Source organism: Melopsittacus undulatus, chromosome 4 (assembly GCF_012275295.1).
Source record: "Melopsittacus undulatus isolate bMelUnd1 chromosome 4, bMelUnd1.mat.Z, whole genome shotgun sequence".
NCBI classification, from domain to species: Eukaryota; Metazoa; Chordata; class Aves; order Psittaciformes; family Psittaculidae; genus Melopsittacus; species Melopsittacus undulatus.
The window spans coordinates 91,585,955-91,598,866 of record NC_047530.1 but is presented as its reverse complement, the minus strand read 5'-3'; positions in this window follow the sequence as shown (position 1 = coordinate 91,598,866).

The window sequence follows — 12,912 nt, the reverse complement described above, 5'->3', positions numbered from 1 at the left end:
AGTAGTAGGAAAGACAGGTGGATAGAGTCTTCTGTAACCATGGGTATTCACCCTTCCCTGCTGTAGCTGCTGGGATCATTGTCTCTGAATGCACACTTGCTTCTGTTCCACTGACCTTAGTGGTTATTAGTCTGATCCTGTAGTCTTTCTGTTGCGCACATGCCTCTTGGGTAATATGCATGGCTAGCGCCACAGAGCCCAGAAGTGTCTCAGTCTGTGCTGAGAAACAAGAAACATGAATGAGAACTGTCATTTGAAAACCAGATCAGACTCCAAGATTTTTCTCTTTCACTCTTGTTTGGTTTTATTACCTTAGGTCCTAGAATACCTTTCCTCTCTTGTTCCCCCCATTTCTCTATTCCTTGAGAAGTGGTATTTTTTTCTAAGGATAAATAATCTTTCTCTTAATCCTTTTAGATCATGGCTGTTGAAGAGTCATGATCCCTTGGAAAGAGAAGAGCCTCAGTATTTAGGCTGATGCACTTGGTGACCAAGTGCAGTGCAGTGATCACCCAGGAAATTTGGAGTGATAAAACAGATTCAGGATGAAGCCAGCAGGCCAGGGTTGAGGAGGTATGAGACACAGTGCACTGCTGAGGCAACCCAACAGGTGCAGGTAAGGGGGGAGACCCTCAGCATCAGAGCAGCTCTTGAGGGATAGAGAGACAGGCCTGGGCCAAGACTGCTGCTTCTTTTTTTGCAGTAACTCTTATCAATGAATTAGCCAAACTTGAACACAGCCAACTGCTCTTTAAAATTCTAGGATGGGGATGGTGCACTCATGGTCATGACAGTCTTTTGGCAGGCCCTTAGACTGATACATGTGCAACCCATGCTGCCACCCCAGCCCTGGAAGCAGAGCAGCAACTGCCGCAGGGGGTACTGCCTTTGTGTGTGTAGTTTTTTCAAAGTGCTTTTCCCTAAGCCTCTCTGTGTGTGAAGAGCTCTTTGCGCTCTGGTTTACAGTCTTCAGTTCCTGTTTTGGAGACGGCACCTCTGTCACTGTTGTCCTGGGAAGTCCTAAAGTCACCATCTGAGCGCTTTTCTTCATTGATGCTGCCTAGAAGAGAAGGGAAAAAGATGCTGCTACTGTGACAAACACACGCAAAGTAAGTTCTAATTACTGCCTTGCAAAGTCAAATATTTGTTGCAAGCAGAGAACTAATTGTGGGGGGAGGGAACGGAAGTGGAGGCTCTTGGAGTGTAAGTGGAACAGATGCCCGGACGCCTTGGGGAAACGCAGCTTTCCTCTACAAATCAGAGCTTTAAATTACAAGGCTTTTACCAACGAGAACAGTTGTGGGAAGTCGTCTGCTCTCATTTGCGTAATGGCTTCTGTCACTGGTGATTAGACACAGGATGAAGGAAAAGAAATTTGACAATTAGGAATGAGCGATCATTAATCAGAATCTTTGTTAGAAGCAGGGAAGCGGGGGGAGAATATCCCACAAACAATGGAGGCAGGCACTAGAGCCACAGCGAAGTCCATGAGATGTGTAACTCTGAGTACTACTGTTGCTCTACAGAGCCCCCACTGCCTAGGTACGGAGCAGCAGCAAGGGTCTTGGCTGTGTTAGAAAGCTTGCGGAGGAAGGCAGCTAGGCAAAATCCGTCCCATGCTCTTCAGTGATCACATCTATCTGTCCCATCAGCACATTGAGTTTCCTTCTCAGTGCCTGGCCACAAACTGCCAGCAAAAAGCGTAGAAACAACTTCTTAAATTGGTTTGGTCTCCTTTTCTCACACCTAGCATGCAGCCTTGCAGTTTCTGGTGCAAACGAGGGCAGCTGTGGGCATTGACTGGCATGCAGAAAGATTAGGATGAGCAGTGCGAAAGCAATTCCACGCTCTTTCCCTGATAATGTCATTTCCTGCAAGAGCAAGGAAGCACCTGATAGGCTGCACAACAGGTAAAAAAAAGAAGGCAGTTGTGAATTTTCTGTGTCTGTCATTTGCTCGCTTAGCTCCTCATCCAGCCATGTACAATCCATTATATGCATTTATTTGGTTTTTGTGGGTTTTGATCAAATTATCAATGCACATGAAATTTGTTACCTGTTGTTCCTACAGCTGTCATTCAAAGTCTTGACAGATTAAACATTTGTGTATCGCTTACATGAAGAAGCACTGCCTCTGGTTAGATCAACAGCTATAGCTTGGGAGAGAAGATGACTTGTGGGGCATGTAATGCTAGTTGGTTCATCTCAAGACTTAAGCTTACTGGATTCATTGATTTCGATGCCAATTCCTGTCTTTGTAAGGCTGCGTCATTCACTTGAGGCAGAGGTCTCCATCAGGGTGATTATTCTTTCTGTGACTGGAAATCAAAGTGGGTGCCTCCAAAGGGGAGGGCTGAAGCCATGTTGTCTTGTTCCCAGATGTCTCTGACCTCAGACAAATGATAGCAGCTTGGATTTTCAGCCTCTTCCCATGGCTAGTGTTGCTCACCATAGGAACTCAAAATGAAAGAGAAAACAGTGGATCTCAGGACAGGATCTAGCAAGGCTTTTCATCCAGTGCTCATCATGAGAGAAGTTAGGAGCATCACTGATCACATTGCTCAGGGTGGGGAGATGTCTTAGGTAGTGACTTTTTTCCCTCTTAAACATGTGAGGAGAGGGATGCTCTTCTTTCACAGCAACATTTGAAGCACATTTACATTTGGAGGAGTGTAGCTCATGTATTTTGTGAAAGTCAACTTGTGATGTTGTGGACTTGCTGTCAGAATTCACCTCACAAACTTGCAGTAAACACTGAGAAAGCCCAGACTTGGACACAACAGGGTATTGCTGTTGCTGCAGGAAATGTCACTGTGCTGGATGGCAGGAGCCACAGGTGTTCCTTCCATCTCAGATTTTCAGTTGTGCTTTTTTCTTGAATAGTCAGGATTCACCACTGAACACCTTGACAGGGAGGACCTTTGGATGTGACTTGAAATCCCTTGGGGAGGCAGGAAGGGGGGAGAGTGTATGTAGGTAATCTGTGTTATGAGATCTGCTGCACGCTCTGCGCTCCCTGAGCTGCTTAAATACTGCTGGCCTCATGCAGTGAACTGTGTGAGGGCTCTGGCTGAGCTGAAAGCAGCTAAAGGGGTGAGGTCAAACCATTTGCTTCTATAAAAGGACAGTCCCTGTGCCCATGGAGAGGGCACATTGTGTTATAATAGCAGCCAAGGAGGCACTTTCTGTGGGAGAGCTTAGTACTGCAAGCGATGGACTGATTCTGCTCCAAGTTCCTCTGCCAGAACCTCTGCCAGTCTCTCAGAAGCTGCTCCTATCCATCTGTGTTTCACTGGGATAAAATGCTTCTGGCAGCAAAGAATTACTGGTGCTAGTGGGTATTGAGGTCACATGCCAGACACTGGAGCTGGAAGGTAAGGGGCAGTAAGGCCTTGCTTGGCATTTGAGGTAATAAGGTTCTGGTCTGTCAGCTCACGTGAACTGCAGGGATTTGTAGAGCTGGCGAGTCGCAGGGTCATGTTACTTGTGCTGTCAGGTCTGACACGGCTCTGGCAGGGCAGACCTTAGTGCTCTTTGAGCCTGTATTTGGGGGTGGTGCAAACCTGGGATGTGAGCAGTGATGGGAATCTCCAAGTAGAGCCTGGGGCTAGGAAGGACCCACTCATCTGCCACCGGTTCACTGGCCCCTGGCCTCTACCTCCTCCCCAGCAGAGAGGCAATCCTGTGTCTCCTGCTTTTGCTGTTTGTTTATAGCTCTCCCCATCCCATCTGTCTTTCTCTCCTCCTTACTCCCCTTCCTTTTCCCTCCCTCTTCCTCCTCCCCCTCATTCCCTGTAAGCGATTAATCATTTTGACAGGCTCAGCGATGGCCTTTATTTCCTTGAGGCGGCCAAGAAATGTCTGTGAGCACCTTCTCTGACACCCCTCGTGTTCTCTCACCAATCAGATCAGCCACTTCGCTTGGAGTGACACCACCAGAAATGTGGGGAGGGGAGCAGGGGGGAAACTCCAGCAGAGCCAGCTGGGAAATGGGCAGTGGGGCAGCATCCAGTTGGGGTGCCATGTGGGACCCCATTAGCTGTGATGAATATGTCATTTCACTATAGCTTGTATGTGTCATACTTCGCTCCTTCCCTCTCCCCAGGCTCCCCTTCAAATCTTGGTTTCAGTGCAAAGGCAGTTGGGAAGAAATCAGGCTGCTCAGAAAAATATCAGCCTCCAACAGAGTGGCTTGAGGGAAAAGCTGTCGCAGGAGAAGGAAGAGCAGTCTAGGATCATCAGGGGAAAAAGAATGGGGATGATTTTTCACATGGATGTGGAAGCCTTCATCTTAAAATCCCCTTTGTCTTGTACAGGAAGGAAGTTGCCTTTGAGTCTCTGTCATGGTTCACATGGACTCATTATGTTGTTTTGAGGATGCCTTCCACTCACCTCCACCAAGGAAGCTCTTGGGCCATGGTACATGCTATTGCAAAGGCTCTGCCACCTAACTAGAATGACAATTGGGTAGATCAGGGTGCATGATGTTCCAAAAAGGACTTTTTAACTACTCTAATCAGGCTTTACAGCATCCTCTGTCCCCTCAGCATGGAACCAAGGAATGCCTTACTTCTAGAGTTACTCTTTTTCATTGTACTGTGAAAGCAGATATCCTCCACAGTGGGAAGGAGAGGCCCAGGGATAACCATATGACCTCTGGGGTTGTCTAGAAACTGTTTGTACAGACCAGTGGGTTGCAACTAACATTTACAGGAGTGGAGGAGGTAGTGAAGGAAAAGAAGTTGTTGAAGATGCACTAGAATTCAGTTGGAATGTGATGTAAAGATCTTGCATAAAGTGGTCAGGTATTCTCAGGCAGGAGACTGGATTTGGTGACCCAAAGGATCCTCTCTAGTCTTGTGTCGGTATTAAACAGGTAAATAAGCCCTGAGTTGAGTCTGGAAGACAGTGAACAGACTCATCCAGGAAAAAGGCCCTAGAGACTTCACAGCTCTTCAAGTAGACCAAAAAGCAGGGCAGATGGAATGAGGTGTCTGTGCTTCAAATTCACCACCTCTTGAGATGGGACGAAGCAGCAGCCCAAGGCCAAACCCCCTATCTCAATGCAGCTATGCCTCTGGGAGTAGCAGCCAGGCAGGTGATAGCCCCTAACTGACTCTGAGAAGCTCACACCTTGTTATGAAACATCACTGCTCACTATTCACCACATGAGCTCAAGTTCTTTCCCTGCATGAAAGGCGCAAGAGTCGGTTTTAGCAGCAGGCTTGAATGGGTTCAGTGAAGATGCTAGGGAAGAACGACCTCTCTCCTACACTTCCCATTTGCTTGTTTTCTCCTTGTGAAAAGGTTGCCCTTCAGGTGCAGACCTAAAGGCTGATGCAGCTCCTAAGTCAAAAGGGAGGGTATCTGGAATAAACATCTTTGCCCCTTGTGTGCAACTGCATCAGACTCTGGAAGGTAGGAATACTCAAAGAAAAAAGGAGCTAACAGGGACTTTCTAGCAGATGAAAAGGCAGTGTGCTCCTTCTGACAGAGGGAGCTGTCATGTCATGCTGCCCTATGTCTTGAGAGTGACCTCTGCCAAGGTCACTGCTGAGTTCCTCCAAACTAGCATTTCTTTCAAGGGAATATTGATTCTGTGCTGATGGTGCTAAGCAGTGTTGTTGAACAAGAGGAAGCAAGCACTTGCTGGAACAGTGGTGGCCATTCTTGGTAGCTGGACTCACTGATCTGTCTTGTTTTCTGCAGGCCTGTGCTCATGTGTTGAGGGTCTGAACTGTCTTTGGGCTTCCAGGCTAGTGACCACTAATGGCTTCAGTGCCTCTTCTCCAGTGTGGAGTAGTTATGGTTGCTTCCTTGTGTTTGGTCAGTGATGGGACATTTTTTTAACAGCAGAAAACTGTCTGTCAGTGGACATTTTATATCCAGTGATCAGTGGTAACATTGAAGGGAACACAGCAGAGGTCTTAAAGAGTTTACCTCAGGCCTGGGAGTTTTCAAAGAGAAATGTATAAGATCTTCAGAAATGAAATCCAACCAATACAGTTAGTGGGGAAAGCCTATTTTAAATCATCAACAGTCCCAGTGAGATCTGTAAGGGTCCTACCTGTTGTGTGCACTCAGGACTTTGAATCACATAGTGCTGCTGTGACAAAATTGGTGTCTTTCCCCCCACCCAAGCCATGAGCAGTTAGCAGAACACAATGCTGTCGGCCTTCCCTTCTTTCCTTATGAGATCAGACCATGGAAAGAGGAGTCTGGGAACATGCAGCAGTGGGTTCTCACTGTTGCTTTTATCATTAACTTTGTTTGCCCAGAGACGCTGTGGTGTTTCCAACCTTAGAAATATTAACTTAACTGACCAAGACCTTGAGCAATCTGATCTAATTGTACTTGCTTTAAGAGGGAAGTTGAATTAGATATCTTGTGAGGCCTCTTCCAACCCAGATTATTATACAATCCTCTGAGTATGCCCAAGAGAACTCATCACCTGGTGTGCTGTATTTCATCTCACCTCACAAAATCATAGAATCACAGAATGGTTTGGGTCAGAAATGACTTTAAAGCTCATCTGGTTGAACCCCCTGCCACGGGCAGGGACACCTTCTACTAGATCAGGTTGCTCAAAGCCCCATCCAACCTGACCTTGAACACTGCCAGCGATGGAGCAGCCATGGCTTCTCTGGGCAACCTGTGCCAGTGCTTAACCATCCCCACAGTAAAGAATTTCTTCCTAATGCCTAATCTAAATCCACCCTCTTTCACTTTAAAACCATTCTCACTTGCCCTATCACTACATGCCCTTGTAGAAAGTCCCTCTCCAGATTTCTTGTAGGCCCCCCTTAGGTACTGAAAGGTTGTTCTAAGGTCTCCCTGGAATCTTCTCTACAGGCTGAACAAGCCCAGCTGTCCTGTCTTCATAGGAGAGGTGCTCCAGCCCTCTCATTATCTTCATGGTCCTCCTCTGGATTTACCCCAACAGGTACACGTCCCTCTTACTTTGGAATGATTATAGAGCCCAGATAACCCAGAATGTAAGGGAATTATCACATTATTCTGCTCTGCAAAAGTCTTTGTGGCAGGATGCTGTTGGGTATTTTCATTGGTCTCCAGGGTTATGAGGAGCTTCCACACTGAAATTGCACCGTGTCTGTCAGCAGAGCTGGTCAGTAAGGCAGTCTCAGGTACATGGTAATGGATTGAGAGCTCCTGATCATCACATGGCTGATGCTTGTCACTTCCCTGCAATGAGCGTCCATTCCATACAGTGAAGAGGGTGGGACATTGAAGGACTGGGGCAGAGCTGTTTGACTGCATAACCAAAGCAGTGTTGCTGCATCAACATATATTGTTGAGGCTTAGCTCACTACTGCAGAGGCCTTACCACTGCAGCTGAGCCAGTGTCCTCTGCTTGGTGCTGTGCTGAACTGGTGACATAGGTGGGCTTGCATGGGGATGTCAGTATTGCTGTGTAGATGCATCTGTTGCCCATCCTCTTCTGGAAGGCTGTAGCCTGGTTGCATGAGCACCACTGTGGCCCTAAGCCAGATGTTCTCAGGCAAAGTGCTATGTGCTGTGATGAGGTGACTTGCCTAGTTGCAGACAGGAAGGTGTTGTGATCAGGAGCTATGGTCCCCACTACAGACAAGCTGGACTATGCCTGATTAGCTGCAGGCTGAACAAGAACTTGTCCCTGCTTTCAGGGGTATAGGATCTAAATTCAGAACTGGTCTGTGCTGCATGCTGCACTATTACTGTATTTCTGCAGCTTCAGGTGCTAAGCATCCTTGTGGTGGCCTGGTTCATCCCCTGTGTGCTGGAAAATCTGATATATCCTTGGTTATTGCCAAGCACCTTCATGTTGCACAGCTGTTCCAGACTTATGAGCAGTACCCAGTGCTTAATGGTGAAGCTGGAGCATGAAGCTAACTTTAGATGTTCCTTTAGGTGACAGAGGTACTTGTGCCTTTGGGGACTTCAGAATTGGAGGTTGGGTTGGTTGGATTTAGGAATCTCTCATTCTGAAGTGCCCTGGCCAGTGGAGACATTTGTGTCTGGGCTCTGTCTGTCTGGGCTGCTCTGAACGTTATGGATGTGTTGCTGCTGTCTTTGCAGAGTGGATGAAAGTGTTTGTGGTAAAATGTAATCAAGTGGAAAATTGCAGTGCATATAAACACATATGGCACTCAATGACTGGGCATTAGGCACAGTGACTGCAGGCAAAAAAAAATTATCTGTAAACGTTTCGCAGCAAGTTTCAAAATCTTAAAGAACAATAAGATATTAGCAATTTAATGGGGTGATTCAGCGAGGCAGCGATCCTTGGGTTGGGAGAAAGAGGATGCATGCAGCTGCAGTGACGGGAGAGGCTGGGATTACTCAGCCAAGCTCAACAAGCCCTGTCTCCCAGCACCAGACAGCTGCCAAAAGTTTCCTTCACATGGCAAGGTGGCTGTGCTTAGAGAGCAGAGAGCCAGGAGGTAGCCCATGAACCTTACCAGTGCTACCTTCCAGCCTCCTGCAGGAGCCTGCTGTTTTCAGCAGCATTTGGAAGAGGTTGCATGCGGGCAATGAGGCAGAACTGATGGGTTAGGTGGATCAGGCCTGGCTCAGGTTGGGAGCTGTGGAGGCACTGCCTGTTAATGGCTTGGCCTCTCAAAAAGGGAGAGCTGGGTCCCATTCACCTCCTGTGCCTGCAGGCATCTGCTTACGCTGCCTGGTATAGAACCTTCCAAGCAGAGCCTGCAGCAGTTGAAATCTTTCCTGGAGCAACTGCTTTGCACACTTCCAAGGACCTCTGTCATCTATTGGAGCTGCACTTGGATGTTTTACATCTTACACCATGGGGCTTCACTGCCTGAGCTAGCTGTCTCCAAAGCTTTTGCTCTGATCCCACTGTAACAGAGGACAAAAGCATGTCAGGCCAGTGTATGAAAATCACTGTTGCTGGTGGAAGTACCAGGAAGGTGTTTTTCTCCTCTTGCCATATGCTGACTAACCTTTTTCTGACATGGAGAAGGTTACCTGTCAGTGGGAGGATAAATGTACCTTGCCAGTGTCACCTGCCTGTATCTTTCCCAAGGGACACAGGAAAACAGCTTTAATACTAGGAGGAATATAGCTTTGGTGGCTCAACTGACTGCCACGAGGTCCTGGATTTGATGGCCAAAGTTGCTCAGCAATTGGTGAGGAAATAGCTTTTGAAGGAGAAATGAAGAGGGCATCAAATGGGAAGCCCCAAGGGTATTGGCAGCTTGGTCCAGCAAAGCCTGAATGATGCCAATCCTGCCTGGGGATGAATCTTCCCAAACTAACCAGTGACAGTAAGAACTGTGTAAATGAAATAAAAAATAACCAAAATCAGTGTTTCTGGGCTGTAAGCGACTGCTTTCCAAGAATGTAAGGAACAGAATGAGGCCCTAAGATGATGTGAATAGAGGAATAGGTTCTCTTAATTGCCCTGCACAGGACCTTTCATTTGATGCTAGCTCATACACATCCATGAGAAGATGCCTTTTCGTGGAAACTGAGACCCAAGTGCCTGGATCATTAGCAAAGCATAACATCAGTGAAATCACAGGCAGGCCTGCATTGGGTCTTTGGCTTCACCAGGCAAACTGCCTGAAGCTGGACTTCAGTAAGGCAACATACCTGCAACCCTTATATATTCAACTCCAGATAGAACTGGTGAGAATAATGGTGGGAGAAGCTTTTGATGAATTGCTATTAAATAATGTTTATTACAAGCTTTTATCCATTTAGAAAATTCCTTCTTTCACTCTTATCTCCTTACATGTGGTATATTAGAAAGAAATACTGTATTCCTTGCCTTGTGTCACCTGCTGGTACTCCATGGTGTTACATCTATAAGCATTCTTGCTTTTGCTGGCACTTAAATACCACAGGGAAGTCATTGTCCTACTAGCAAATCAAGCTGATGAGGCATGCCCACCTCTACTGAGTATAGATACATTTCCCTACAGAATTTTGTTGTTGTTATAACCTTCAGATGAAGCCAGTTCTTAAAGGCTGCCCAGAAAATCCACAAAGTGTTCTGCTGTGGTCAGATTCAAATGTAGAGCTCTTCTCAAGACTTGCCCCTGTAACAGGGCTCTGCAGTTGCTTGAACTAGCTCCCTGCATATTCCACTCCGCTTTGCTGCCTATGGACTGCAGTTTTTGACAGCTGCATCTTCTTCCCATGCTGCTGCTGCACTAAATACAGGGGGCTTGAGCCTCACTTCTCCATGTGGAAAAAAGGGATTAATAGTCCCTGCCCTTTTGCCTGCTTGATCTCATCAGTCTGTATACAAGTCTGGAGGCAGAGATCTCCTAGGCCACATACTTATGATGCCCAGAGTAACAGAATCCTTACCTACTTACCTCAGCTCTCTGCTGAGAACACCAGCTCTTACCTTCTGCCGGCTGAGAGAGAGGATCGTGTCTGCTGGCATTTGGGTGGAAATGTAATGCCCAGTTTCCACAGGGAAGTGCAGGACTGTAGAACAGTAAGGCTTTCCATTTCTGGGTACACTGACATGATCAGTCCCAGCTAATATCTGCCTCTCCTCTGTCCATCATTTAAGTCTTCTTGTGAGCCTTACATGCATGGTGCTACATGAAAATCATCCTCAGGACCTATGTATTGCTCAAGGCTCTCTGCTGTGATCTATGTTTGCTTCAAGTTCCCTGTATTTCAAATATGTCAGTGGCAACTTCAGCCATCCTGCCCTAGAGCTGCAGTCAGATCGCTGGTAAGCAGGAAGATTCCAGGTGAAGGGAGCAGAGCTGTGGTCCAGGATTCAGGCGTTGAAGTACAGATGGAAATATATGTGTGATGGTTGGATTTTCCTGGAGGTGTTTATTGTGGTGTGCCTGAGGCAGGCACTGGCCTAGCTAGAGGTGTGATGTGTCTGGCACCATAGGGGACTTCTACATGAGCTCTCTGTCATGGCATTGCCCTTCAGCATGAGGGAACAAACAACAGACTGAAGCAGGGCCCTGCACTCCTGAGCTTACGTGTGTCAGTTTACTCAGGGAGTTGCTGGGAAAATGCTGACTTATGTGGGAGAGCCTTTGCTGAGCAACTCACAAGGGTGAAGTATTTTGGAGGGGGGACTTTATGGTTCCCTGTGGACAACTGGTATCAAGACCAGGGTATCCGCCCCTGGGCCATATCAGTCCTACTTGCATTGGCCGCTGCTTCTGTGATGAGGGGTTACAGTATGGTTGCTGTCATCCTGGTGAAGTTGCTTCTGGAAGATTGACATGTGGGTCTTCCTTCTGGCTTATGACTAGAGGGGGAGAGAAAGTCCATAAGCAATTGTGTAAGAGACCTTGTAGACAGCTGGTGAACCAGCAGACTGCTCTCTTTGAGTAGGTACCATCACCTCCACTGCTCCTATGGCTCAAATGCTCTTCTGAGATGGACAACTGGTGGTGCACTTTATGCAGGTCAAGAACAGAAAAATGCTCCTTTTGCTTGCTGTAGCAGGTTGTTTGATGCTCAGATAGGCAAACTAGAAATGGTAGGGTTGATAGAGTGCATGGGCTGGCTGTTCCTGTGTCATTATGAAGCCACCTGAGTCGCTGTCCCATTGTCCCCACCCACATGGAGTCCATGGTACTGGAGGTAGGTCTGCCTGTCACACCTGAAAGAACTGTACAGCTCAAGCACATCCAGGGAGAGATTTTAAGTCAAGAAGCAGCTGTTCATCACTCGGTGTGAGCTTGTAGGTAACAGAGGAAATTCTCCTGGTTTCTTTTGTCTAACCCCCTGCTTCCCAAAGGGCCTCCTGTCAGGGTTTGAAGGCACTGGGACAGAAAATCTACTCCTGTTCTGTGGAGTTTTCTCCAGAGGTGAAAGGCCCCTATCACTTCATATAAAACCCATCACCAGATCTCAGTTTTGACTGGAATTTGTCTGGGTTTATGTAGATTCTTCTCTTTCTCTGTCAGCATCAGCAACCTACGTGGAAATGGGCACACTCCCCTCGTCCCCAGTTCTCAGGCTGCCTTTGACCCCTGGGTGCCACTGCTCCCGCTGTGCTGATGTCTGGTTTATCTGGCCTGCAGCTGCTCTTGCTGAACCCAAGCCAGACCTTGCTGGTCAGCCTGGCCCAGCCTGCGGTAGGATCTGCCATCAGGCCAGATGCTGCCTTTGTCTGCCTGCAGTCTCTGGTGCTATGATGATGACCTGCCTTTCCCAAAGGGGCTCTCCAGCTCTGCGAGGGTTGCTCCACTCCTCAAGAGCAGCTCTGATGCACCGTCTCCGCTGGCCAAGGCATTGCTGTCACCTCTGGCAGCCGCTGTACGGCTGTTGGACCCTCTCACTCCTTCCTGAGCAGGGCAGAGCTGCTGCTAGTGCCTGTTGATGCCAGTATTGCCTCCCATATCCAAGAGGCTGGGCTATTGTTGCTGGTTGAGTAGATACTGCCCTGGGAAGGCAGTACCATCACATACTGGGCACATATAGTCACTGCCAAGCAGCTTCCAGGTACTGGGACTAACATACCCAGCTGATGCTGGATGTATCTGCAAATGCTCTCACACACAAAAAAGCAGGGGTAGATGGGCAAATTCCTGCTATATAGCCCTGCATGAGGGTATAATGAAAAGAGGTGGTTGTGGTGGGATATGAAAGCCCCAGTATCTGACAGATCAAAGCATGGTATAGCTTTTCAAGTGGTCAAAGGTGGATGAATAACTGGGGAGTAAATGAGGAAATGGAGAGCCATCCTGTGGGTCCAGGAGAGGAGGGCTCAGCCCCTTTGGGTCTGAGTCTTGAAGTGTCTGGGCTGTGATCAGGTGTGTGGACCCCAGCGTTGATGACGATGGAGGTGTCTCAGTAAGCAGAGCAGGAAGGCCATGAACAAACCCTCCGCAGAGGAAGGCTCAGGCAGACAAAACCAGCTCCCTGCCTCCTACGGAAGACGGCAAGAGAAGGGGTCTGG